The 26,532-nt window shown below is 41.9% G+C and overlaps 1 long non-coding RNA gene and 4 other non-coding genes across 5 annotated transcripts; 4 read left to right on the top strand and 1 right to left on the bottom strand.

The window, feature by feature from the left end:
* Positions 1–340: 340 nt before the first annotated feature.
* Positions 341–511, bottom strand: LOC148669073 (U1 spliceosomal RNA). The gene has a single exon (XR_015937364.1). It is a non-coding gene; the product is annotated as a U1 spliceosomal RNA (small nuclear RNA).
* A 12,525-nt stretch (positions 512–13,036) lies between these two features.
* trnat-cgu (transfer RNA threonine (anticodon CGU)) lies at positions 13,037–13,108 on the top strand. The gene has a single exon. It is a non-coding gene; the product is annotated as a tRNA-Thr (tRNA).
* A 1,149-nt stretch (positions 13,109–14,257) lies between these two features.
* On the top strand, positions 14,258–21,786 carry LOC148669070 (uncharacterized). Its single transcript, XR_015937073.1, has 3 exons — positions 14,258–14,328; positions 16,980–17,015; positions 21,553–21,786. It is a non-coding gene; the product is annotated as an uncharacterized LOC148669070 (long non-coding RNA).
* On the top strand, positions 15,410–15,498 carry trnay-gua (transfer RNA tyrosine (anticodon GUA)). The gene is given in 2 exon segments: positions 15,410–15,446; positions 15,463–15,498. It is a non-coding gene; the product is annotated as a tRNA-Tyr (tRNA).
* A 2,213-nt stretch (positions 21,787–23,999) lies between the features above and the next one.
* On the top strand, positions 24,000–24,088 carry trnay-gua (transfer RNA tyrosine (anticodon GUA)). Its single transcript is given in 2 exon segments — positions 24,000–24,036; positions 24,052–24,088. It is a non-coding gene; the product is annotated as a tRNA-Tyr (tRNA).
* Positions 24,089–26,532: the final 2,444 nt, after the last annotated feature.

The following is a 26,532-nucleotide window of genomic DNA, read 5'->3' as shown; positions in this document are numbered from 1 at the left end:
AGCCATTCACTGTTTGACATGTCTGCACTGGTACAGAACCTAGCAATCAGAAAACGGGTGAAACTGTCTTGAGAATTAGCATACAGTACCGAGGCCCCCATGACCAAATAAAGGCTAACCTCGATAATCAGCCTAAATAATACAGACTACAGCAAAACGACTGACTTTGAAAAGGGAATGAATGTCCGGAAGGAGTAGTGCAACGAGCTTGAAATGCTTCTCCGGACCTCTAACTAAAAGAAACCGAGAACCAGCAGTGGAATCGACTCCCTTCGAACTGGATCGTATCGCAGCTCATGGTGTCGTAACTCTTCCGTATCCGATATTGAACCAAGCACATCAGGGGAGAGCGCGAACGCAGTCCCCCACTACCAGAAATTATGCAGTCGAGATTCCCACATTTGGGGAATTCGCAGGGGTCAGCACAGCCGGAGTGCAATGGCCGAGCCTCGCCCTGGGTGAACCGATTTCGATTTTTATGAACTTTATTTTCTTTTCACAAAAAAAATACAGGACATCACAAATTAGAAAGCTTTACATTAATATACATACTTAAAACAGTATATATGATCACATCTCATTACATTTTGACACGGTACCAGTTAAATAGCAACAATTTCTTTTTTTCTGGTTCAAATCACATTCTTTACTTAAACATGATAATGTTTTTCACAGTTTCTTGAGATATTGACCTATGCTCTCTATTTCCCACAGATTTTCTGCTTCGTAGCTTCGTAGCAATATCTGGGACAGACTTCCCCCCTGAGGGTAGCGGCCTGTACATTATTTACCTTCGGAGTCTTTCCTGCTTCCCACCCCATAGAAATTGAAACATCAATCTCCTCAGCGCCGCCGCAACACGGTGTTGGATTGGGAAGGTAGAAGCCAGAAAATTCAAGACAGGCAAGAGCTCGGCTTTGATGACCAGCACCTTCCCTGTCATGGTGAGGTCTCGGTCCTTCCATTGCATCAGTTTTTTGTTTAAGATTGGCAATTTGTTCTGCCAATTTACTGTTCCTATCTCTTCTCCAAAATACACCCCCAGGACCTTAATTCTCTTCTCTTGCAGCCTGAGATCATGTCCTTCTTTTGGCTCCCTCCAGTTCTGATAAAAAAAATCTCACTCTTAGATTTGTTAATTTTTGCAGAGGAAGCCAAAGAGAACTGATCACAGCACTGCAGTGCTCTGCTAATTGAGGCATTGTCAGAGAGGAGGAGGGTGACGTCATCCATGTATAGAGACGTCTTTACCTCCGTTTCTTTCACAGCGCCGTGCACCTTTTCATTGCTCTCGCTTTCAGAGCCTCCGCACGGCACACGAAAAAAAATCAATATCAGGACGCGCATTGAAGTGAAAGCAGGAAACATGCACTGTGCAGATCCCTCCACATTAAGAGGTGAGTGGGTCTGTTTGATGCACAAAGAATGCTTTGAAAAGCATCAATAGCAAGTCATTCCAAGTTGGTCGTTTGTGTTTTCCATTCACATGCGAAATGCTGAAATGATCTCTCGGCTCCTCGGTTTTCATTTCTGCTCCATAAAGGAATCACAGCACGCGTCGGCTTCCAGCATGGTGGGTCGGGATATGATGCCGGGGGTCGGAGAGAGCGATGTCTTCCTCGTTAGTATAGTGGTGATTATCCCCACCTGTCACGCGGGAGACCGGGGTACATCAGGACGTGCATTGAAGTGAAAGCAGGAAGCGCTGCGACATGCACTGTGCACACTAAGAGGTGAGTGGGTCTGTTCAATCACAGCGCTAGGCGAATCCCCAAACAGTATGCATGGCGACAAAAGAAGCCGGTTTGTTTCTGCTTGGTTTTGAACCAGGGACCTGTCGCGTGTGAGGCAAACGTGATAACCACAACACTACGGAAACGGTGGGAAGCTGTGCCCAGTGGCCCAGTGTTGAGCTTCGCCAATGCGATTCAGCAGCTTCCAGTGCCTTTATTGGAGTGCGCTGATGGACCTTGCTCATTCTCCAGAGACCAGCACGCTTTTCATGGACAGAGCAGGAAAGGCGGTGCCACATTCTACAGCCCTCTCCACGCAATCGACAAAATCGGGCTACTGAAGTGGAGAAAATCTCCTCTCCAGAAAGTGCAAATATCATCTTGGAGAGTATAAATCCTCTTGCCGAAGGTCAGCACTGTCTACGAGAGTACCCCTCCCACCTCCTGCAGGTTTCTGAGCTGCAGCAATGATCAGTTCGTCTCACATGCGAGAAGTCTTCAGGTGGAAACAAGAGCCCCCTCTTCTCGCACATTTTGCACATGTTTGAGTGGTTTTAATGCGGCTCTTTCGTACATGGTGCTGATCTTTTGGAAAGCAGGATCAGGTGACTCCTGTCACACGAGAGAGCACAGCCTTTTCCACCCCCAGCGTGTGTTTTGGTAACTTGCCATGATCGTATAGTGGTCAGTACTTTGCGTTGTGGTCACAACAACCTCGGTTCGAATCTGGGTCACGGCAGAATAGGGGCGTCTGCCTGTACTACTTGCATGAATGAAGGCAAAAAAAAAGTCAATCGATGTGAACGAACGGCACTTTACAGAGGAGTGCTGCCTGAGTGGATTGTTGATGAGGCCACTCTGACATCTTCTGTTTTCTTCAATGACTTACTCAGTGAAAATATTCAAGGCGATCTTATCACTGTACTCCACGTAGATGATCTAAATGAATTCACAGTAGAGTACAGGACACACAGTGAGGAGCTCACGCAGTCAGTACTCTTGAATACGACAAGAGGAAAGGCACACTGCACATCTGTGGAACAGATTTAGCTTAATTGGCTTAGCTGGCTAAAGCACCTGTCTAGTAAACAGGAGATCCTGGGTCCGATTCCCAGCGGTGCCTTTCTTCATGTCTTACTGTACAGAGTTTATCGTTATAGGCAAATCCCATGCCTTTTAATTTACGTGAATGCAAGTGTTCGTTTCCTTTCTGCAACAACTTGTTTTTAAAGAAATCTATACAGCTTGCGAAAGATGAAAGACAAATGTTGAACCCATGCCCCCAAAGAACCTGGAGCCTTAAGCCAGCACCTTAGACTGCTCAGCCACACTACCCGCTGTGCCTTGTCTCTTTGTCTCATTACTTGCCTGGAGGAAGCCGGGTGGCTCTTGCTCTTTTCGTCCAACTTAGTGGCGTTATGACTGTGGAACCGACTGCACCTGCTTTTTCTGAGATGCTTCCCCTCTCATGGCGAGATCTCGACTTCTTTAACATAAAGTTTTTCTGTGGAGCAGGCTTCAGACCTCTGCGTACAGCACCCTTGATCTAATTTTTTTTACAGCAGCTGCATCCGGAAAATTGTGCTTTTTACTTTTTATTTGTACAACAAAAATACATACAATACAAACAAGAGCACATATAACGTATCAAGAAAATCGCCAGGGGTTCATGCTATAATACAATTACATTTTATGAAACACGATTGCACAAGGTAAATAAGAAAAGGTCCGCACACCCAGTGGGCAGTGATTCGTCGAATATACTATATATCACATCTTTGAAAAAATAAAACATTTCCCTGGGTCAGAGATTAAATAAAACTTCACTCGCACCAAACAAATTTATATTTCTAAATATCACAACATGATCGAATTTAAGTCATTTTAATAACAATGAATAGTCACCTATGCATTGCAATATAAACATTTATATTGATTTAAATCGCGTTTAAATCGCCTTTATTTAAAACCCATAAATAAAGCTGATAGTGTTTAGACTTTTAATTATTTAAAACTGTATTATAGCAGCACAATGCACAATGCAACGTAAATCGCTATCTTTGTCTTCTGCGTAATAATGTTCACCTCTCTGTCCAGCAAATTAACAATAGTAATAATAATGAACTTTATTGTATATGGCGCCTTTAAAGGTGGCTCCTCAAAGCGCTTTACAGGATAAAAACAATAACAACATTACTGTTAGGCTGGGCAAACTATTTTTTTTTAAAGAAATACAAAATGAGATATAATGATGTGTTCCGGCTTAGACATTAACGAAGAGCATAACAAAGGTCATAAAGGTCATAAACTATATTAATTTTGGAACATCAACATATTATGTAAACTGTATGTTGCTGTTATTGGTATTTTAAGGAAAAAAATACTGTAAAATCCTGGGTTCGGTACAATGATTCAGGCATTCATGTGAAGGACAACAGAGCTTTCACTGGCTCAAAAAGACAAAAAGAATAACGGACACAGCGCGAGCCTGCATTCTCTCCTCAGCCGTCCACACCACACTTTTCCCTGGGTCAGATTTTAAATAAAACTTCACTTGCACCAAACAAATTACCACACACTGAACACTGAACATGTTAACCCAAATATGTCTCACAATACTTTTATGGTACATTACTTTGCTAAAATGTATTTAAAAATAAAAACGATTACAAACGCCAGCAGAGAGAGAGACACACACACAGTTCTTCATTGTCAAAAAGTAATTGTTTTTTACTTTTTCAGCACCCAGACAAACGCAAACGCGTTATTAATGAAATGTTTTTATTCATTCTTAATCAAACTCACAAGTTGTCATCTGCTGTTGAAGCTCTGTGAGACTAGACTCACACATGGCTAGACTTGACTCGGCTCTGGCTTTCCCATCTATACCGATGCACTGCAAGTACAACCCTCCTCTCTGCGGGAGTGCTGGCAGTGACGAATTAAACCTGTTTCACAGGTATTTTCAAAGTAGAAGGGGGCGAGATTTCCAGCAAAAGACACCTCCCCCCCTTCAAAACCCAGTAAGTACAGTACTTACTAGTTAAGAAAGCTAGGCTCCTCAATGAAATCGCTTTAACATGCTAATGCATTGGTGTATTGGAGTAGGTAAAAAGACAAGGGACATTCTTCCTCCCCCTACATTCTCAGAGTAGAATAGAATTTTCCTTTGACAAAACAAGGCTCGCCAGATAATGTGAATCGAAACCTGTTTTTCTAGCTTTTAAAGTCGTGCAATGTGTAAGCAGGAACACATCATTATTTCTTACATATGAAAAATACATAATATAGCTCCCAAACAAACACAAACGTGTTTTTAATAAAATGCTTTTGTTCACTCATAATCTGACAATTTCAGGAAGACTAAGGAAGGACTAAGGAAATTGTCATCTGTTGTTGAAGCTCTGTGAGCTCGGTGACTTTGAGACCACTTGTTATCCCAGGTTGTTTGAATCGCCACAATTCAGATAGAGAAAAAAGAGCTGACTGACAAGATTTAAGATGTGGCTGTCAATGTTGGATTAAAAAAAACACGTTGCCCGATGTTAGTTGCATTGATTGAAAAATAATTTTAGTTCGAGAGACTGGATAAGTAATTCAAGTGTTTTTTTTTTAACTTCCTGAAAAACAAGTAATAAAACTAAATTCAATTTAAAGGTCTTTATTAACATGACAGATGGGTGCAATCAGTGTTGGGTATTTACTTTGTAATCTGTATTGCTTGGTGATGCCACTTTTAAAGGTGATATATAAAATCAAGGCTTTAACTTGCTTTAACTCTGCAAGTCTGAGTTCTTGTGTCCGTCCTATCTGAGACCGAAAGTATTACAATATGTATCTTTATAGCAGGTGGTGTACAGCTTTTTAGTATAGATTACACTTTTCTAAAATGTATTTAAAAAATAAAAACGATTACAATCTAATCTTTCCACGTTTGATCCCAAGATCCCAAGAAAAATAAATCTAAACGGGGAGAAAGCTATGCTGAAAGTTTATTAAGATACTTAGAAGACTACACAGCCCAATTTATGTTGCATTTGTCTGATTGTGAGGCGAAACAGCCCTACACAGCCCTGTCGCAGTACACAAATATAATCATATCGTTATTAATTTCTTTAGATACGCAATTCCATATTATATTAGCAGAAAAGCTTAAAACTGCCACTATTTCACATGTTAGTTAAAGACTTCGATGCTTAAAATGTTTAGGGAGAAATCGAATTTTCTTTAAAGTACTGATTCCTGTACTTTAGCCTTCTGAAGTAGTTCCATAATATCTGGTATACGGAAAAGAAAGTGTTGAGAAAAAAAGCCTGGATTCTCATGTATCTGATACAAGTATCTTTTAATACAGTCTTTGATGTGCTCTTGAGGATCCTTGTGATATTTTGAGCCCTGGTTGAATGATAAGTGTTGCAGTTTAAATAATTTTCGTAGTTAGAAATTATGAAACGCTCTGTTAAAAGCAAGGGAGTTTTTATGTCCGTTGCAGTAAAAGAAAATGCCTGACAAAGTAGGGCTTGGACAGATTCCAAGTGCTTGTACAAATGTGCTTAAGAAATTATCCACGAAATGCTGTGGTGTTTGTCAAAGAAAAAACTAAAAGTATTTTCGTTTAAAATGACGGTTAGAAAGAATGTGGACCAGCATAATACTTTGAGTTTACAGCTTGTCCAAAGTCATTCATTATTAATACTATTAGTAATATCTTCGGTAAAGGCTTTGATGCATAAATATTTCTGATAAAGGTAGGTTGTGTACTTTTGTCCAACTTTTGTCCAAGCTCAAATGCTGTACATGAGAGGTTCCAGCATGACCTCAAATGACGCGATACACTGCGTGATACTGCATGATACTGCGTTTTAATGTGACACGCCCACCGGGGTATACCACGAAATACCCCACCCATTTTGAATGGCTGCATCTGTGTATACGTCGCTGCGACGTATTATCAACATCTAATTGCAACCGTAAAATCGACAACATTAATAAAGGCATATATAACGTCGAAAACACATCTAACACAGTGCCTGAGGCTTTTTACTGTATATATCGTGGGTGCTGCAACTAGGAGTATACAGCCATCTGCACAGTGTACGAAGTAAATTATTTACGTAGTAATTAATTAATTTACTATATTTATTACTGTATTTTCTATATTTATTACTATATGTACTATATTTATTTTACACGTGTAAATAAATTAATGTTTGGCCATTGACAAAGTACAACTATTTTTTAATTACAAGTTAAGTAAATCCTTTTGCCCAAAACTGAAGGGGCGACACTCCTCCCTCCCCCCGTGACACCAGGCCTGTCCCCATCCTATTCCATAATGTTGTAGAGAAAACCGGTTCAGGGACGCCAAATATGTAATCATAGTGGCTCTCTGAAGGCACCAGTTCTGTAGGGTTTGGGCATTTACTGAGACAATTATTAATTGTAGCAGTAAATCACAAAGTTGATTCTTTTGATGGCTTTAGAATCCAACCATGCGACATAACTCAAACAACGCACACACACAGGTACTAATACACGAGGATACATTTATTAATACATAGAATATGCATATAAACCTAACAGATCTTATCGAGAGGGTTATCAGAATACAAAAGATATATATTCAATCAGTTACAAAGTGTTACACATCAAGAGGACATACGTTCAGTATATCATTCATTAAGACCGTTTCGTAAAGTGAACTTGGTTACAACTTCTACATTAGATACTCAAACAAGTACATAACTCTTAGGAATTAAATTGATATCAACTGGTTGGGATAACAATTGAATTCTCGAGCTGTAATGCATTGAAGTTGAATACTCATCCAATCTTTGGGGATTCAGATCTCCTGCGGGCACAAAGAAACAGTTGCAGGCTGTTGCTGTCCAATCCGCGCTCTCTGGCTCCGTGCCAGGCTGTGCTGTGCGGCTTGCGACGGTGCGCTGCTGATGCTCACTGTTGGCATTAACTAGCAAAGTTTGTGCACAGGAGAAAAGATGACTGTGGGTCCCAGCAAGTCAGGAAGAGGACTGGTTCGTTCCTGATGAAGAGCTAGTTCTGAATAGTGATTCAGCTTTCCACAGTTCCGACCTGTTCAGGAGGCCTGCTGCTGGTTACTCTCTGGCAACCTCCACTCTAGACTCTTAGAACAAAGGAAAGTTCTGGCACTCGGACACACTGGCCATTCCGTGGTTGTCCGGGCTGAGTCTCAGGATGGTCAGGAGGCGCGCTGCAAGAATGTCCTGCCCTTGGGAGCCTTCTGCTCCTGGGCCGTCCTGCCCTGGAATTCTCACAGAATCTTGTTGAATCTGAATCTGAATCTGAATCTTGTCTGAATCTCCCTTTCTGAATCTGAATCTTGTCTGAATCTCCCAGGCTCTCTGTGTTGCCTGTTTTTACCTGGAGGAACTTCAGCTCATTGATTGGCTGAAAGTTCCATGGGCATCAGAGTCCCACGTGGGTTACTCGGCCCTACCGGTCCCTGATTGGTTGATCAAGGTGAGATATGAGTCACTTACTCCTGACACTTAGGAATGCAATCCAGATGTCCAACTCGCACTCCCTAGACAGATAGGCACCAATGGATGACCATTGATCATGATAGCCAGGCTTAGCTAAGTGCATCCCCCTTTGGGAGCTGTCCTTGGACCTTAAATCACCTTGCATGAATGGTTTCTCTGTGGCTGCACCACAGAGATGAACAGAGAAATGAGGCCTAATTTGGGAAAGCTCAGAAACACTTAATTCTGTCTTATTATTAAGCCTCGCCGCTACAATGTCATTATATATAATACCTTACAACAGTGACCGTTTCCTTACTAACTGCATGCGTTAAAATTGCACATAAGCTCATAGTAGGGGGCACATAGCTGCGATGTATTATCAATGTTAAATTTCAACCATAATATCGACAACATTAATAAACGCATACGTTGTGGTATATTTTCCGGTTATATACCACAATGCATTGCTAGTATTCGTTGGTCACCATTTTGGACAGGTTTTTCAATCGTAGAAGAAATCCGCAAATATCTCAGCAATCCTCTTTTGACGAGTAAGTATAAATAATAATAATAATACTATCTGAATACATACAGATCTTACTTAATATTATTTTGATTAAAATAGTACGTTAATAAGCAAAAAATGGCACATAAAAATAGTGTGAAGGGGAAGATGACACAAAATCGTTTTGCCGTTTCTCTAATTATTCTTATTCTATGTTGTACTTTCAAACTTTGGGTACTCTTTAATTAGGACAGACTTTATTGCTCAACTGCTATGATGCAAGCCAAATTTTATACGTTTATTATAGCTTTGAGCTTAGTTAACCTTAATGGTTCATTTTTGAGATTATACTAAAGAAGATATTAATCATCATTTATTTGGGTAGTAATATTATATAATTTTCTCCTAGCTGCGGTGCTGAAGTCCCACCCTACCTTTAAAGAAATAAAGGAACACACAATGTGTTACTTGAAGAATGCATATGCAAGGCAGGGGGCCAGGAGATCTGGACACTGAAAATAATAGGTTTCTGGTTCTAACTGTTAGGACAATTAGACAGGGTTTGCAAATGGTGGACAAAAATCGTCTTAACTTTCATTGTAATATTTTTTTTCTTGGAAATATAGAAGTTGTACATTTTAAAATCTGTAATGTAATGTATAATAGGCCTCTACCCATATACGTATAATAGTCCTCTAAAATTATCCGTATAATAGACTTCTAACCATATACGTATAATAGACCTCTAAAGTTATCCGTATAATAGACCTCTAACCATATACGTATAATAGTCCTCTAAAGTTATCCTGAACTCCAATCATATATGTATAATAGTGCTCTAAATTTATCCGTATAATAGAACTCCAACCATTTATGTATAATGAACACCTTATCATAGACGTATAACAATAGACATATATTAGAATTTCATTCTAGACGAATTGCGGACCACATTTAGACGTCTAAGGTATGCGTTTAATAGACGTATATTATACATCTTTTGCCCACTGGGCCGTCGTCCATGTGACTGGATATAAAAATAACTGATTCATTTTTAACCGGTCTCTGGAAGCTTAGATGTGACTATTTTTCCTTCCTTATTTCTTCATTCCCATGAATTTACTCTGTATTAGAGGAAACGCGAAAGTGGGAAACTGCAGACATTCTTCGTGAGTGGTGGATTGTGGTCAGTGAGCATCTGCACATCTCTAAGTCAGTTCCACAAGCTGTTCTGTTGGGGATGTAGCTCAATGGTAGAGTGCATGCTTTGCATGTATGAGGTCCTGCGTTCAATCCCTGGCATCTCCAAGTGTTTCATATTACTGTGCTCACATTGCAATCTTCTGTTGTGTGAGAACTCTTTGTCTGTGTTTATAGACAGCTAGGTTTACACAATTAAATTTAGACACACTCGAAGTGCTACAGTGTTCTCTCCTGTTTTAAATGTAACTCCAAAACATTTCGTTCTGTTCTTCACACTTGTCATGGCTTTTGCAGAAAACACCCTTTGAATTTCTTGAGAGATCATTCAGCGAGTGAGTCCTTCCTCTGGACTCCGCACTAAGCTGAAAGCTGCACAAACTCCTCATTGCATGTCCTATACTCTTACAAGCGCTCTCGTGTAGATGTGGAGCACAGTTATAAGGACACTTTGAACTTTTTCCGTTTGAAACGGAAAATGCAAATGATCATGAAAAGTATTGATCGTATAAAATATCCATGGTACAACTCGAGAAAGAACTGAAGGACTACACAACAACTTTTGATGATTACAAGTTACTTTAAGAAATACAACCATCCGCACATGGGCTTGGATCCTGAACGCTTAAGTTGAAAGAGCAAAAGCGAAGGATGACCTGTAAACTCTCTTCATTGTCTTAAAGTTTATAAAATAAAACAATATCTTACTTTCTTAATAATTTCTTACTGTTTATAGACGATTTATTGAATTTTTGCAAAATCTCATTTACAAACTTTTTTCTGTTAAATTGTTATTCACATACTCGAATGTAGATAAACGTTATTGTCTTCCGGGTGTGTGCCCATTTCTCAAAAAAAATATTTGTTAGTCTGTTGGGAGGCTGCACAAGGTGTTTAGAGATAGAACATCTGAAAGACAAGCTTTCTAAGCTTAACATCAAGGCAGTTTTCTCAACAGAAATGCTCTTTGGCACTTTCAGCTTTACTTTGGGAACATTGCCGAGATCACTTCTGAGCCAATGCACGTGATAGTGTGCCGGCAAGTACATTTAATATTGGCTGTGTTAGCGAGCTGCTTTTCCCTTTGAAACTTTTACTTCTTCATGCTGAATCATTGGCAGGGGTAAAGCTAATTAAATCTTTTCGCATAGCGCTCCATCAGAAAATACTTTCTCCTTGGTCAAAACGGGCACAGAAAGTTTTATAAGGGCAGCCTGTTTTGCACCGTCTAAATAACCGACAGTATGCGAATAAGCTTTTTAATAACAGTATTTACAATATAACCCATGTTCAAAAATGCTTTTAGCTTCTTTTAGTCTAAGAAACAGGGGTGTTTTAGCGGATTGTGGTCTTCAATTAGTAAACGCTGAAGTGTTTCCCCGCTTGTGAACAGATCTGGCTCCATTTAAACAGAATCCTGCTCAGCTCCTGCTTTCACTGCAACTTTTGAATTGAGCCCAAAGCGATAAGCAAGCTGAATTATCAAAGCTCATTAGGTACTAGAGATCATGGTATGTTATCAGGTAAATGCAGTCCCATGTATCCTCCGTAATTTCGAGTAAATACCAAAACACACCATCCGCGACCCACAGCGGGAATAAGCAGGACTTGGTTGTTCAGAGCGTGAGGCAACTATCGCCAAGAGGGGGGTTTGATCCTCGCTCTCGCTACTATTTGAAATGCCAAAGACGCGTAATAGAGATTTTTGCAGATGTTTTTTTATGCTCCACTATACATTACAATAATGAAAACAAATCAATTAGAAATATGCAATACAACGTCGGTTCCCGAAAATAAAATCTGTTTTACACAGACATCATTGCTTTTGAGATAATCCAGATTGTGAAGACAACTGCGCCCTAGCTCTGGAAAATATTACTCAAAGGTTGGAAAGTACAACACGTTTGTACGTTTGACGTTTACAACATGTAACATGGCACTTCTCCAGCAAAGCAACTCAGGTTAGTGAACTACTGGTGTATTCAATACACCTCCATTCATCCATCACTTGTCAGGATGGTTGAGTGTTCTAAAGCACCATTCAAAGTGCTTTACAGGTAATGGGGACTCCCCTCCACCACCACCAAAGCACCATGATCAAAGACTTGTGTTTTTCTAGCTCTCACGGGTATTCTTGTCTCCAGATCGAGGTGTGGGTTCAAATCCCACTCCTACCAGTTGCTTGTCAGGATGGTTGAGTGTTCTAACGCACCCTGATTAAGGACTTCTGTTTTTCTAGCTCTCATGGGTATTCTTGTCTCTAGATCGAGGTTTTGGTTCAAATCCCACTCCTACCAACTACTCTTTTTCCCTGTTACATTTTCCCATCTTGATGTGCTTGCTGACAATGACAGGAGGAGGAAAATGGAGAAACTGCTTAGCAGACACATGATGGGCAGGAAGATTCATGAACTATTAGATGTGATTAGCAGAAAGTCAACTATAAATAGACTTTGTGCATTAAGAACTGTTTGTGTTGCCTGTAATCTAGGTAAGATTTTCGGTAAGGTATGCATTCAAATGTGAAAGACTATAATAACATAAAACCAGGAGAAGACTTATTAAAACATACTGTTTTCCTTGCGGTTTCTAATGTATTTTATTAAATGGGGGCTTTGTGAAATCAACTTTTAGCCTCTTGGAATGCAGTCACTCTCCCCGGTCTAAATACCATTATGTAAAATTAGGAAGCAGCAGTATTTTGATAAAGTGCGGTCTTCCTTTATCACAGTAACACAACAGTAAACAGTAAACGCTCAGGTGTTTATAATTACTCGGGAGCAGATCACCCTCAATTTAGAAAAAACCTTTGCTCGTCCCTTGCTTTCACAGCGATATCTGAATCGAGCCCCATAGCGTTAAGAAAGCTAAATTACACAAAGCTCATATGACATTGGGAGTCACTGTACCCTATCACGTCCCGCTTGCACTGTCCTACTAAAAGATTAGAGGGATCACAAACAACCCATGAATCGACGATTTTGAACTAAAAGGTTGCAAGCTCTACCGACTGCGCCTCTTGTTCCTCTATTACAACAGTAAAACTACTAGCGTTGATTCAACATAAAGTAAGCTGACCCTCTCCCCACGATGGCACGGTGGCCAAGTGGTAAGGCGTCAGTCTCGTAAACTGAAGATCGTGGGTCCGAACCCCGTCCGTGCCTCTTTCATTCACTGCCATGTTCCTTTATCTAAGTCTACAAGTAACATGGAAACGTCTCCTCTTGTTACTCTTTCTGTGGAAGTGCACAGTTTCCTGTTAAAGCCAAAACGTATTGCGGGAATCTAATATATTGTAACGCTTACGGCCGACAAGCACTGTGTGTAAGAGCCGGCGTACCAGAGCAGGTAACGTCACCGCCCTTCCCTGTGATAGCAGGACTACAGCTACTGGGCTGTGGAGAGATCTCTCTTTAGCTCACGGGGTAAGGTCGCTGCAGAGAGACGCGGAAGTCCTGGGTTCGAGCCTCCAGTCGGGATGGGGCCGACCAGATACGGCAAGGGTGCCCGCTGGAGCCCCCGTTGCGTTACATTGGTGTCAGAAGCGGGGTGGGATAGCCCTTCGCCGGGGATGGCGATTTAAGCGGGGGAGAGTGTAACGCTTACGGCCGACAGGCACTGTGTAAGAGCCGGCGTACCAGAGCTGGTGATGTCACCGCCCTTCCCTGTGATAGCAGGACTACAGCTACTGGGCTGTAGAGAGATCTCTCTTTAGCTCACGGGTCTAGGTCGCTGCAGAGAGACGCGGAAGTCCCGGGTTCGAGCCCCGGACGGTGCAGGGGCCGACCAGATGCGGCAAGGGCACCTGCCTGAGCCCTCGTAGCGTTACAATATGAAATTTGTTAAGAACTTGATTGTCTATTCAAAGCGGGAAATATTTCTTATTTCTTCTGCAGAACCACCGGCATCGGAATATACTGATCCGCATAAGAAGCGCTTTCGGCTTCTGATGGTTTTTATTGAGCGCTGCTCTTAACTTTACATTTGCTCAGGCTAGTTTTCCCCATGAAAAAAATACATTTCCCAAATTACACGATTTCACTTTTTTTCCTATCAACAAGTAGAAATAAATAAAACATATAATGCAATATAAGAGCCACAGACAGGATGCCTGGTGGTCTAAGGCGTTGCATTGAGGTCGCAGTTTCCCCTGGAGACGTTTGTTCAAATCCTACTTCCGACAAAGAGCCTCTCTCATTAGAGTAGAAACGACAGAATCTCTAAGTAGAAAACATTTCCACAACATCTCGCATTTCACGTGTTTAATGTTATTTGTCTTAGTGGCTGTTTCGGTGAATGATGGCTCTCTTTTCTTGCAGGGTGACGGCAAACTTCTTCAGAGACGGAGTCTCCCACGCACAGCTTTTCTTTATCAGGACCGAAGGTAACAGAGACAGACTTCAAATTCAAATGAATTACTTCTTGAGCATTTATGACCGGTAAAAAGCTGAGAGCAGAAGAAAACGTCATTGGAAATGAAGAAATGTCTGCTGACAGTAATCAGAGCTCGCGCTCAACTGCGGACAACCCCTCCTTGTTAGTACAGTGTTGAGTACCCCTGCTTGTCGCGCGGAAGACCGGGGTAAGTTTCGGTGACAGGGTGCTGGTTTAATTTTTTAACAACCTGACTTCAGTTAAAAACTGTGTACTATTTACTAAGTTTCAGACTAGTTATTGCGGTAGAATATGGAGATCATATCTAGCTCTGAGCTCAACTGCAACAAGAAGTCGTGCTTAACAAAGTCAGAGCCCAGCTGAACGTGTGCTCAGTGTAGTGCCCAGGACTCAGGAGCATTGTTGTGGTTCTAATTAGCACGAACTGCAGGGGCTCTGAATCAGAGCATTTCAATTTATCTGTTCAGTAAATTAAAATGCAAGACACCTTAAAATGGGATTATTACTTTGTCTCTGTCCCGTTTGTATATAATCAAATGTTTAAAAGATACCAGTAAGGACACACAACTACTAATGGGATACTAATTGGAAATAATCCCAAAACAAGCACGTCTGGCAGCTGGTAAACCCCTGTAATAATATTTGCAGTGACAAAACACTTTGAAGATTTGCAATCTGTTTAAATATGGATTTACTAAATTTCAGTTCTCCGGCATAACTGTACTCTCACTGTTGCATACTAAAGGCTTTACATGCATTAGCTGTGATAATGCTTCTAATAAACACAGAATGAAACTTAGTTTTGTTCCTCATGGTGATCCTCTTGTAGATCCAAATGAAATGTTTAATATGATCCCCCAAGAAAAAAAGGAGTCCATTTCCGAATAATTGATACCCCATCAAACATTTTTTAATATCCCTGCAAGTTTATACAGAGAATCCTGGTTCACAGCTTAAATTCAAGTAAATAAAAAGGAAACGAGTTGGAAACGATGTCAATCTGGGATTTAAATCACCTGGAACATTTCACTACATTGGGCAGTATGGGCCAAAGAGCAATTACCAACATCCCTTTGATAGCTCAGTTGGTCGAGTGGAGGACTGTAGTGGGTAATAGCAGGGAATCCTTAGGTTGCTGGTTCAATTCCAGCTCAAAGGAAGGCGCCTTTTGTGTACTTTGTTGGTTCAACTCTGGCTTGAAGGAAGATGCTTCTTGTGTATTTTAATCAAAGAGTTAAAATAGTGAATCTGTTTCATTCAGACGTTGACCAAAAGCTCAATAAATGACGAAGCAGAGGCTCCTGTTCTGAATTCACCTCATGTCTGATTGGAAAGTACCCCAGACAGCGTGTAAAGCTCTTGTTGTGGCTGTTGTTTTATTATTAGATTAAAATGACGTATTGTGCACTAAATGTTGCAGAAACACAATCTGATATTTTAATAACTTTTATTTTAATAATTTGATAATTTGAGCATCCTGACTGGTTGCATCACTGCCTGGTATGGGAAGTACTCCGCCCGGGATCGCAAGGTATTGCAGAGGGTGGTGAAGTCAGCGCAGCTTCTCACCAGCTATGAGCTACCAAGCATCCAGGAGATCTGCTCAGCTAGATGTCTGAAGAAGGCCAGGTCCATTCTCAAGGACCCCAGTCATCCCAGTCACAAACTGTTTTCCCTCCTACCGTCCGGTTAACTGTACCAAAGCATTCGGTCCAAGTCCAACAGACTACGGAACAGCTTCTACCTCCAGGCAATAAGACTGCTAAATAGCCAACCTGTAGCTCCTATGCAAATCACCTGTAATGGCTACATGGACACACAATTCTCACTATATTCAGCATAACTGTATATATTGCACACACCATGGACACATAACAGCTCTACTCATATTGAGTTTTCTTCCATTTCAAAAATGTAACCTCAATTTTGTGATTTTTGTGTTCTTGTGAATTTTTGTGATTTTTGTGATTCTTGTAATTTTTTTGATCTCGCAGAAAAATACATTTCATTGACAGCAACTACTGCTGAACACCATATTGTTGTGCATTTGATAAATACACTTTGATTTGATTTGATTTGATTACCCTTTTGCCCCTCGACCTTACACCTCGCTTTCTGTTTTGGATTGTACGTCTATCTCCGTATCTCCTGGTTTACGAACTACCTTTCGCCTTTTGACCACGATATGCCTGACGTTTCGGATTATACGCCTATTTCAGATATCTACCTGCTCCATCGTCTGCATAGGATCCGCATACCTTTTTCATTGGAGCTTCCTTTAAAAATCTTGTGGCTTCTTCCAAATAACGCAACAGTTTTTCTGTGCCTATTTGCTGTTTTGATTTGTGGAAAAGGTTGTCAATCAGTGAATGTTTGACCACTAGAAATTTAGAGTGGGTCTATAAAGCTGCTCAATAAATTGGGGCGATCTGAAACCAAACCAAAAGGAGCGCATCTTCCCAGATGCACTTCCTCAGAGCGCACCTAATCGCCCTTTTGCGTAAACGGAAGGGTTTATCCCCAAAAATTAAATGGCAAGCAGAGTGCCGAAAAAGCCAAAAGACGGCTGCTCAGGTACTTGAAGAAATATATTCGGGCGATTCATGGGAAGACTAAGATGTGCATCTTCTTTTTCTGAAGACGCCTTTGATGAAGGACTGGACCCACTGCTGGATTGTGAGTATTTTTGTTTTGTTTATACAATCCAGACCATTGCTATTATTAGTTATAAACCTCAATAACACCATTAGATCGAACGTTATCTGTATATATGGGAATGAGAAATGCTTATTGGTTATATGTTGTGAATATGAGTGGTCTTTTTGAGTCTTATTAGAAACAAAGAAATATTAGATTTGCAAATATTGTTTTCTGCAAAGAAAGTCTTTGCATGTTTTTGTTTTACTGCAAATATTGAAAGGTAATCCTTCTGAGTCTCATGGACAATGCAGACAAAACAAACGTTTGGCTATTATAGTTGTAGGGAAAACCGGTTCAGGGACGCCAAATATGTAATCATAGTGGCTCTCTGAAGGCACCAGTTCTGTAGGGTTTGGGCATTTACTGAGACAATTATTAATTGTAGCAGTAAATCACAAAGTTGATTCTTTTGATGGCTTTAGAATCCAACCATGCGACATAACTCAAACAACGCGCACACACAGGTACTAATACACGAGGATACATTTATTAATACATAGAATATGCATGTAAACCTAACAGATCTTATCGAGAGGGTTATCAGAATACAAAAGGTATATATTCAATCAGTTACAAAGAGTTACACATCAAGAGGACATACGTTCAGTATATCATTCATTAAGACCGTTTCGTAAATGAACTTGGTTACAACGTCTACATTAGATACTCAAACAAGTACATAACTCTTAGGAATTAAATTGATATCAACTGGTTTGGATAACAATTGAATTCTCGAGCTGTAATGCATTGAAGTTGAATACTCATCCAATCTTTGGGGATTCAGATCTCCTGCGGGCACAAAGAAACAGTTGCAGGCTGTTGCTGTCCAATCCGCGCTCTCTGGCTCCGTGCCAGGCTGTGCTGTGCGGCTTGCGACGGTGCGCTGCTGATGCTCATTGTTGGCTTTAACTAGCAAAGTTTTTGCACAGGAGAAAAGATGACTGTGGGTCCCAGCAAGTCAGGAAGAGGACCGGTTCGTTCCTGATGAAGAGCTAGTTCTGAATAGTGATTCAGCTTTCCACAGTTCCGACCTGTTCACGAGGCCTGCTGCTGGTTACTCTCTGGCAACCTCCACTCTAGACTCTTAGAACAAAGGAAAGTTCTGGCACTCGGACACACTGGCCGTTCCGTGGTTGTCCGGGCTGAGTCTCAGGATGGTCAGGAGGCGCGCTGCGAGAATGTCCTGCCCTTGGGAGCCTTCTGCTCCTGGGCCGTCCTGCCCTGGAATTCTCCTTTGAATTCCCTTTAGAACAGTCCACAGAATCCTCTCCAGAATCTTACTGAATCTTACTGACTCTCCCTGAATCTCTCAGGCTCTCTGTGTTGCCTGTTTTTACCTGGAGGAACTTCAGCTCATTGATTGGCTGAAAGTTCCATGGGCATCAGAGTCCCACGTGGGTTACTCGGCCCTACCAGTCCCTGATTGGTTGATCAAGGTGAGATATGAGTCACTTACTCCTGACACTTAGTAATGCAGTCCAGATGTCCAACTGGCACTCCCTAGACAGATAGGCGCCAATGGATGACCATTGATCATGATAGCCAGGCTTAGCTAAGTGCATCCCCCTTTGGGAGCTGTCCTTATCAAAAGAAAACATCTTGCATGAATGGTTTCTCTGTGGCTGCACCACAGAGATGAACAGAGAAATGGGGCCTCATTTGGGAAGCTCAGAAACACTTAATTCTGCCTTATTATTAAGCCTCGCCGCTACATAGTTTTGAGTACAAAGCTGTTATGTTTCCTTGTTGGCTGTTTACAAACCTCTGAAACTGCTGATTTTTGCGTCTTACAGTCTTCATAAAGTCCTTGGACATGATTTTAAAACACTATTGTCTGTGTTTTTATATTTCTATTCATATTTATTAGTTTTTTTTAGAAGATCAGAGGGGGTCCTTGGTCACCTGGCACTAAAGTGTGAATTAACACCCTTCTGCAATTATAGCTAGGCAAAGCTTGCTCATTCTCCAAAGCACTGGTCTGCAGCTCAATCATTACACATGTGGAGTGCTATCCTCTTGCCCTAACTTTGTCACCTAGCAACAAAGGCTGTTGGTCAGTAATAAAACCATGAAACTCATTCCTAGTTTCAGTACTTTTTTCTAACTTCCTTTTGTTTTTCAGTGAGGATATCAAAGAACCCTCCACCCCCTCAAGTGCTGAGATTCCTCGGCCAAAGAGAGGGTGGAAGATTCCCATTCCACTCCAGACCACAAGACCTGTTCAGGGCAGGAAGAGAAGAAGCCCCTCCACCAACGGAAGAGCCAGAGGACAGGTGGAAGATTGAAGCAGAGCAGGATGTGACATTGGAAAAGTTTAGGTTCAGTCCAGCATGGACACCAGGTGTCCAGCTGGACACTTCCAAAACATACTCTCCGTTAGATTTGTTCCAGCTGTTTTTTTAGCATGGAAGTTATGTGCATACTGTGCAATAACATGAACAAAAATGCAGACAAGCAAAAGAGTTCAAAGTCAGAGTGACAGTCAGTGTCCATAGTGGACCTGTATAATTATAGGAATTTTTATTTTTATGGGGCTCCTCACATCTCATAATATGAGACCCTATTGGAGTCCTAGGGAGCCCTATGATGTTCCTTTCTGCTGGTCGATTATGACCAAATCAAAATTTGAGGCAATATCCTGGACACTTCACCTTCCGGATCCTAAGGAGGACAGGGAAAGTGATCTAAAAAGCGGGACCTCAGAATATGACCCCCTTTGCTGCCTTAGACGCCTGTTAGACTCCATCCTTACAGCATGTAAATAATTTTATCAGCCCTGATATAATCTGTCTGTCGATGAAAGGATGGTGGCCTCAAAGACAAGAATAGGCTTTAGGCAGTACATGAAGGGGAAGCCCACTAAGTGGGGCTTCAAGCTGTGCGTGTTTGCTGATGCCTCCACAGGTTACACCTGTGATTTCTCAATCTATACAGGAAAATCACCCTTTGCCACCGGAAAAGGGCTGAGCTATGAATTAGTTCTGAACCTCTTGAAAGTTTCATACCTGGGTACAGGTTATAATGTTTACATTGACAATTTCTACACCAGCTCTGCCCTTTTCCAGGACCTCTTCAAAATGAAATTTGGTGCCTGTGGCATGATATGAGAGAACCATGTGGGTTTCCCCCGCACAAAACAAAACATCCTAAAAAGGCTGAAAGGGGCTCCTTGCGCTGGATAAGGGCTGGAGAACTACTGTTCACCAAGTGGATGGACACACATGGGTGACCATGTGTAGTACCATCCACAAGGCATACAGTGGAGACAGTCCATCACAAGGTGAAAAAACTCGATGGGTCTTGGCAGGTTCAGGATGGTGTTGGGAATAGGAATGGCAAGGACTACAATCAGCACATGGGGGTGGATTTTTTGGATGCTCTTATAAAGGATTACAATTTGGCCCACAAAACTAGAACATGGTACAAAAAACTGTTCTTTCATTTCATTTATATTGTGGTGGTGAAAGACTCAATGTGAGGAGCAACAGGTAGTGGTTAAAGCCCAGGTTAAGGGGTGTTGGGGGTGAAAGCAGTGGATTGGGTCTGACTGAGCTCATTACTGACCTCACTGATGCAAACTCTATATGGGTTTGTGTACATGGGGTTGCCTTGGAGGCTACATTAGCTGAAGGAAAAGAACCCCTTTGTCATGTATCATGAAAACATCACCCACTGCATTTTAAAATAATTTGAACAAGAGCAATAGGGTACCGCTGGAGTTTATAGACTGACATAACTGCATGAGTAACTGGGAGAGGAGAGATGCAGTTCAGGAGGATTAGAGCTCTACAAGAACATATCCCCCACTCTCACAGCAGGGCCTGTTGTACCCAGTACAGTACTGCTGATCTAGAAGGCAGTTGATGAGCTTTTGAGCACCCAACTGAGAAACAGGTTCAGCCCTGGGAATAAGGGACAAAGAGGGAGATTCTTTATCCTGAAGTGGTAACTTGTTTTACAATAGCAGACAATATAAAGAAACACAAACCCCATCTTCTGGTTCTGCTGCTGCTCCACACAGGTTCCACTGGGAACAAGAGGGGCCAGGAGCTCATGAACAGTAATCAGGGTTGTTGCTACAGGGTGGAGCTGGAGAAAGTAAGATGCAAAGTGTTCAAATATAACGCATTCCACATGCACCCTTATTCCCACATGCTCGCATTCCACTCATTCTCACATATCCAGGTGCACACTCTTTCACAAATGCTCACGCCGTAAGTGATTAGCCTATCACTTTTCCCTGCCTTCACTATTTCAGTTCTCCTCTTCCCCCTGTTCCTCACTCACTGTGGTAGTCTCCCTGAGCTCCTGTAGTGCGCATACTTCTCCAACTCCTTTCTTTTTTGGATTATTACTGACATTTACCTGTTTCGTGGTTTTTCACTCTCGCCTCTTGTTTTTGGATTTGTTTGCCTTATTCTACTGCCTTACTTATTGCTTATTTGATTAAGAATTTTTGCATTGCGTTTTTGGACTTTACTACTTTTTTTTACTCTTCCATTTCTGATACCAGACTTGTCAAGTACTGAAAGCTTGAACTTCAGAGGAGTGAAACACAGGGGAGAACCCACCTCTCAAGTCCCAAAGGCCTGCCACTATGTTTGCCCTGTGCAGAAGATAAAAAGCACAAGAAACAGAGAGCAGACCAGCTCCAGTGTGGTAAGCTCAGCACCTCAGTCTCAACTTCTAGTGGTCTCATGAATAAGATGCTGGCCTCGTACTGCTGTGTCTGACTGCCTGCTCATCTCTGAACCTGGCTATGTTGTACTCCTGTTTGAACAGGAGGTTACCTAGAGCTTTGAAACCTGTTCTCCCTCAGAAACTGTTCGCTGAGTGAGAGGAGAGGACAGACAGGCTAGATGGGCTAAACTTGCTTCTCTTACCTATCTGTTCAGCAGCTACCTGATCCAGCAATCTGCTGTGAGCTGGATTAGCTATTGGATATTATAATGAGACTCACACTGGCACTGACAGAGCAGTCTGCGACTCTCCAGACTGGACTGGTATCTTTAGAACATGTGGTCATACTGGTCATAATGTATTGACGGATTAATCAGAGATATGTATGTGATATAATTCAGGACTACGATGTCACAGGAAGACAAAGGAGAGAATGGAAGTACTGCAGGTTCCAGAAATGTTTGTCAGCTGGAATGAGTACAGAGATTGAGTACCAGAAACCGGGCACTCATTCTCACTACCACAGAACAGTCAGCTGGCTAACAGTGGACAGCAGGCGCTGACCTGGGAGTAATATCAGTGACCCTGCTTGCCTGAATGTTGTGTGAGGACAGACACTGCAGAGAGAGAGATTAATGAACAGGACTCTCTCCCACTCTTTCCTTTTCCAGGGCTCAAGGTGAAGGACAGCTGGGGGGGGGTTCTTACAAGAATGTGCGTGCAGCTGAGACATCTGTGTCAAGGGCATCCCATGAACAATCTGACCCCTGAGACAACACCAGGCAGAGAGAGGAGCAGCTCAAACACTGCAGTGTATCTGATACACCATGAACAGGGGACAGTCTATGGAAAGTCACACAGGGTCCTGGCTCCGGGGTTGTGCTGGGTTGATAAGGGGTGCTGTAGGTCTGAAAACCTATTCAGTACCAGTATGGAGCAGCATACTGCAGCAGTGATGTTAATGATTAGCTCCCAGTAAGAACAGGGATGACTCCAGCCAGTGATGGTAATGTGAGGGTAGTTCATACTGGGACTGGGAGTGTGTGTCTCTCTACTATCTGATCATAAAGTTGGGCAGGTAAGACAAAGAAGTCATTTGGAGGAAGAGGTATCATTCAGTGGGAGAAGACAAAATATCTCCCAAGTGGAGGAACAGAAGTTGCAGTGGGGAGAAAGCCATTATTAACCTCTCTCACTCAGTGCAGTGTTAATGTACTGTAGTGTCCAGTCAGTCAGTGCGTGTATTCACTGTCTCACTGTGTTTTCTCATGAGACTGAGTGAGTGGGTGGGTGGAGCCTTGGAGTGTTTGAATCGTGTGGCAGTGTTTGTTCACTGGTTTGTGTTTTCTTTGTCATTTTTTGGGGGGGAGAAAAAGAAGGGTTTGGTAAAAAATTGGTTTATTTTCATTCCATAGGCAGCTCTGGGGGCTCTGATCCTCCAGACTTCTCATTTGAGAAGCTTGCGTGGCGCCATGGTGTTAAAATTTCCCCTGTGGAGTTCTGTCCACTGGAGAGGTGCATATGTACAGTTGGGGAGGTCGTGGGCTGCAAGATCAAGTCCGCTTCCTGCATGAGTGGAGGGATAGTTGTTTTCCTACAGTCTACTGATCTGGCAAACACCCCGGTGGAGAAGGGGGTTGTCTTGAACGGTACCTTCTCCCTGGTGCTGCCCTCTCCAACGTGCCTCTGTTTATATGGAACGAGCTGCTGGAGAGGAAGCTGTCCCGGTACAGATAGGTGGTCTCTCTGATGAGGAGGGTCCCTCTGGGCTGCAGGGCACCACAGCTAAAGCAAATCATGTCTTTCTGAAGACAAGTGTACGTGATCTTGGTGGAAAAAAACCCTGGAAGTGATCAATGTGGCGCTTAAATTTTGAATTGACAACTGTGATTATGTGGTATTCGCTACTTCGGAATCGATGAAGTGCTTCAGGTGCGGGAGCGAGGGGAACATGGTGAAGAACTGCCTGGAGATGGAGGATGAAACGAGCAGGTACCCTCAGTCCCAGGGTGCACTGGAGGTCAGGCAGGCAGAGGGGAGCGGAGCAGCGCAGGGAGGCAGCGGGGAGACAGCCCACAGGCGGTTTGCAGGAGAAGAGATTGCTGGAGGTGTCCCACACAAGAGAATAGGTAGGAGAGATTGGACTGCCACAGCTTAAATTCAAGGTAAACAAGACTAAGGAAACGAGTTGGAAACTTGATGTCGGAGTGGGATTTAAATCACCCATTTCACATTTTACTTCATTGGGCAGTATGTGCCAGAGAGCAATACCGTGGCATCTCTTCGATAGCTCAGTTGGTGGAGCGGAGGACTGTAGTGGAATCAGCAGGGAATCCTTAGGTCGCTGGTTCGATTCCGGCTCGAAGGAAGGTGCTTTTTGTGTAATTTAATCAAAGAGTTAAAAAAAGCTAATCTGTTTCATTCAGACATTGATCAAAAGCTCAAAAAATGACGAAGCAAAGGCTCCTGTTCCGTATTCAGCCCACGTCTGATTGTCTTGTTTTGGCCAAGATCTGATCTTTGAATTAAGGGACTACACTGTCTGCTTTGTAATTCAAAAATACATACAAATGTCAAGTTTTTTTGTAGATATAAAGGTGTTCTCTGTTTTCAAAGGATAGTTACTTAATTGGTATAATGATTTGGTATTGATTTGGTATCGTTGTATTATAAAGTTTGTGCTTTCTGTGTTTTTATCGTATTGTGAACTTATTTTTTAAACAAATGCTTACAAAGGCAAACACGGCACACATCTGTTTATAGCAGAGGTGAATTGTACATTTTTATTAAGTACAAGCTACTGTGCACTTCTGGGAGTATAACAGGTTTGATATAAAGTGGCAAAAATCTAAAAGGGGAAAATACCCCAGATTGCATGTAAAGCCCTCGTTTGACTGTTTTAGATAAAAATGGCGTACTATGCACGAAATGTTGCAGAAACACAATCCGATATTTTGATAATTATTATTTTAATAATTTGATCAAATTGAGGCCAAGGATCCAAATCTTCAGTTCTGATTTTTTAAAGTGATATCTTTCCTTTCTGTCGTGGAAGTCACACGATGTGAGTAATTGTTTTTTTTTACGTTGCGATCCAAAGAGGCTCAGACGCACAGTCTAACAGTAACCAAACCAGAATGGATTCTGCTGGGAGCCGGGCTGAGCTCATTCTCACTCCCTGTGCTGAAAACAGAATTATTTCTTCCCCGAACATCGTCTACAGATCACTTGGGCGCTTTTAACCTTCTCGCAGCTACGGGCGAGACTGACGCTCACGATATGAAGGCACCCGGTGGTACACCTTCTCTAACTCTCACAATCGTAACAGACTTCGCTTTTTAAAAAAAAGTAGATATAGCCCTGAGAAAAGCATTAGCTTTATCAGTTTTTACATTTATCTATTTTGAATCAAAGTTTGACTTTTTTATTGCATTTTACATTATAATAATAATCATCATCATCATGATGATTGCATACACTTATATAGCGCTGTTCTGGATACGCCACTCAATGCGCTTCACAGGTAACGGGGACTCCCCTCCACCGCCACCATTCTCCTGAATGATCACAGAGAGTCAGGACCTCGGTTTTACGTCTCAGCCGAAGGACGGCTCCTGTTTACAGTTTAGTGTCCCCGTCATTGTACTGGGGTATCAGGATCCGCATGGACCGCAGGGTGTGTGCCCAGCGACAAAAAACTAGACGTGTGTCGGGCTCGGCTGCATCAGGACAATGACGTTACGGGGACAAAGTAGAGGAAATCAAAACGGTTCTATAAAAGACCTGTGTCAGCTGTTGGTTTGCAGTCTGGGCTCTAAATCCTCCGATCCAATTTTAAATCTCTCTAATACCTGAGATGCGGCTTCTTCTGAGAATTTATTCGCATACTTATTATGTGTAAGTGTATAGATGAAACCTTTCATATATTATTCAGTTTTAATCAAAATGCTTTACTAATACAAGAGAGAAGTATAGTATGAAGGATGTGACAAATTTAAGATTTCTTGGAACAAAACGGTTTTTATTTGCATTCGAAATGAAGCGGAATTTTAGCACGACACACAAACCCTTTGTCTTTTTTAGAGAGTGATTTTTAAACAGACAAAAATGTAGAAAACGTGTTTTTTTTAGCACTTCAATAGCAGGGTCAGTGGCGTAATGAATAACGCGTCGGGCCTCGCGTCAGAAGATTATAGGTTGGCCTGCCGTCTGGCTTGTTGCGTTTATACCACTTACATTCTTTTATATAAATGAACTGCACCTGAAAGCTATAGAAAACACTTTGGGTAAGTTGTCTGCAGCCTCATGCGAATTTCGACAACTTACCCAAAACACTGTACTGTCTGGAGATCAGCTCCAGCTCTGAACTCAATTGCAATGAAAAACCATGCGTAACAAAACTGGAGAACAGCTGAACTTGTGCTCAGTTCGGTGATGAGGGTTCAGAACTGTCCTTGTTGTAATTAGCATGAACTGCACAGGCTCTGAGTCAGACCATGTCAATTAGTCTGATCAGTGTAGGACACGTTAATGTAGAATTATTAATAGGTTTATTAGTTAGTTCAGGTTTACCCACCTGAACTAATGTAGAATTATTACTTGGTCTGTCTCTTGTTTGTATATAAATGAATTTCTCTGACAACTTAATGTTAGTTTTACGATGTAGGTCAGGCATTGACAAATGCATGAGTGTACAAAATGACTCCTGATTCAACTCATGTTCTATAGGAGATTGGCGATTCCTCCTGTTTCTCGTACAACCATATCAGAACAGAAGCCCGTGTCACCCAGCTGTGATTCAAGATCGACTCGC

Source organism: Lepisosteus platostomus, chromosome 5, assembly GCF_059453375.1.
Source record: "Lepisosteus platostomus isolate fLepPlt1 chromosome 5, fLepPlt1.hap1, whole genome shotgun sequence".
NCBI lineage: Eukaryota > Metazoa > Chordata > Actinopteri > Semionotiformes > Lepisosteidae > Lepisosteus > Lepisosteus platostomus.
Note: the sequence above shows the minus strand (reverse complement) of the source record. Positions and strands in the feature narration are given on the sequence as shown.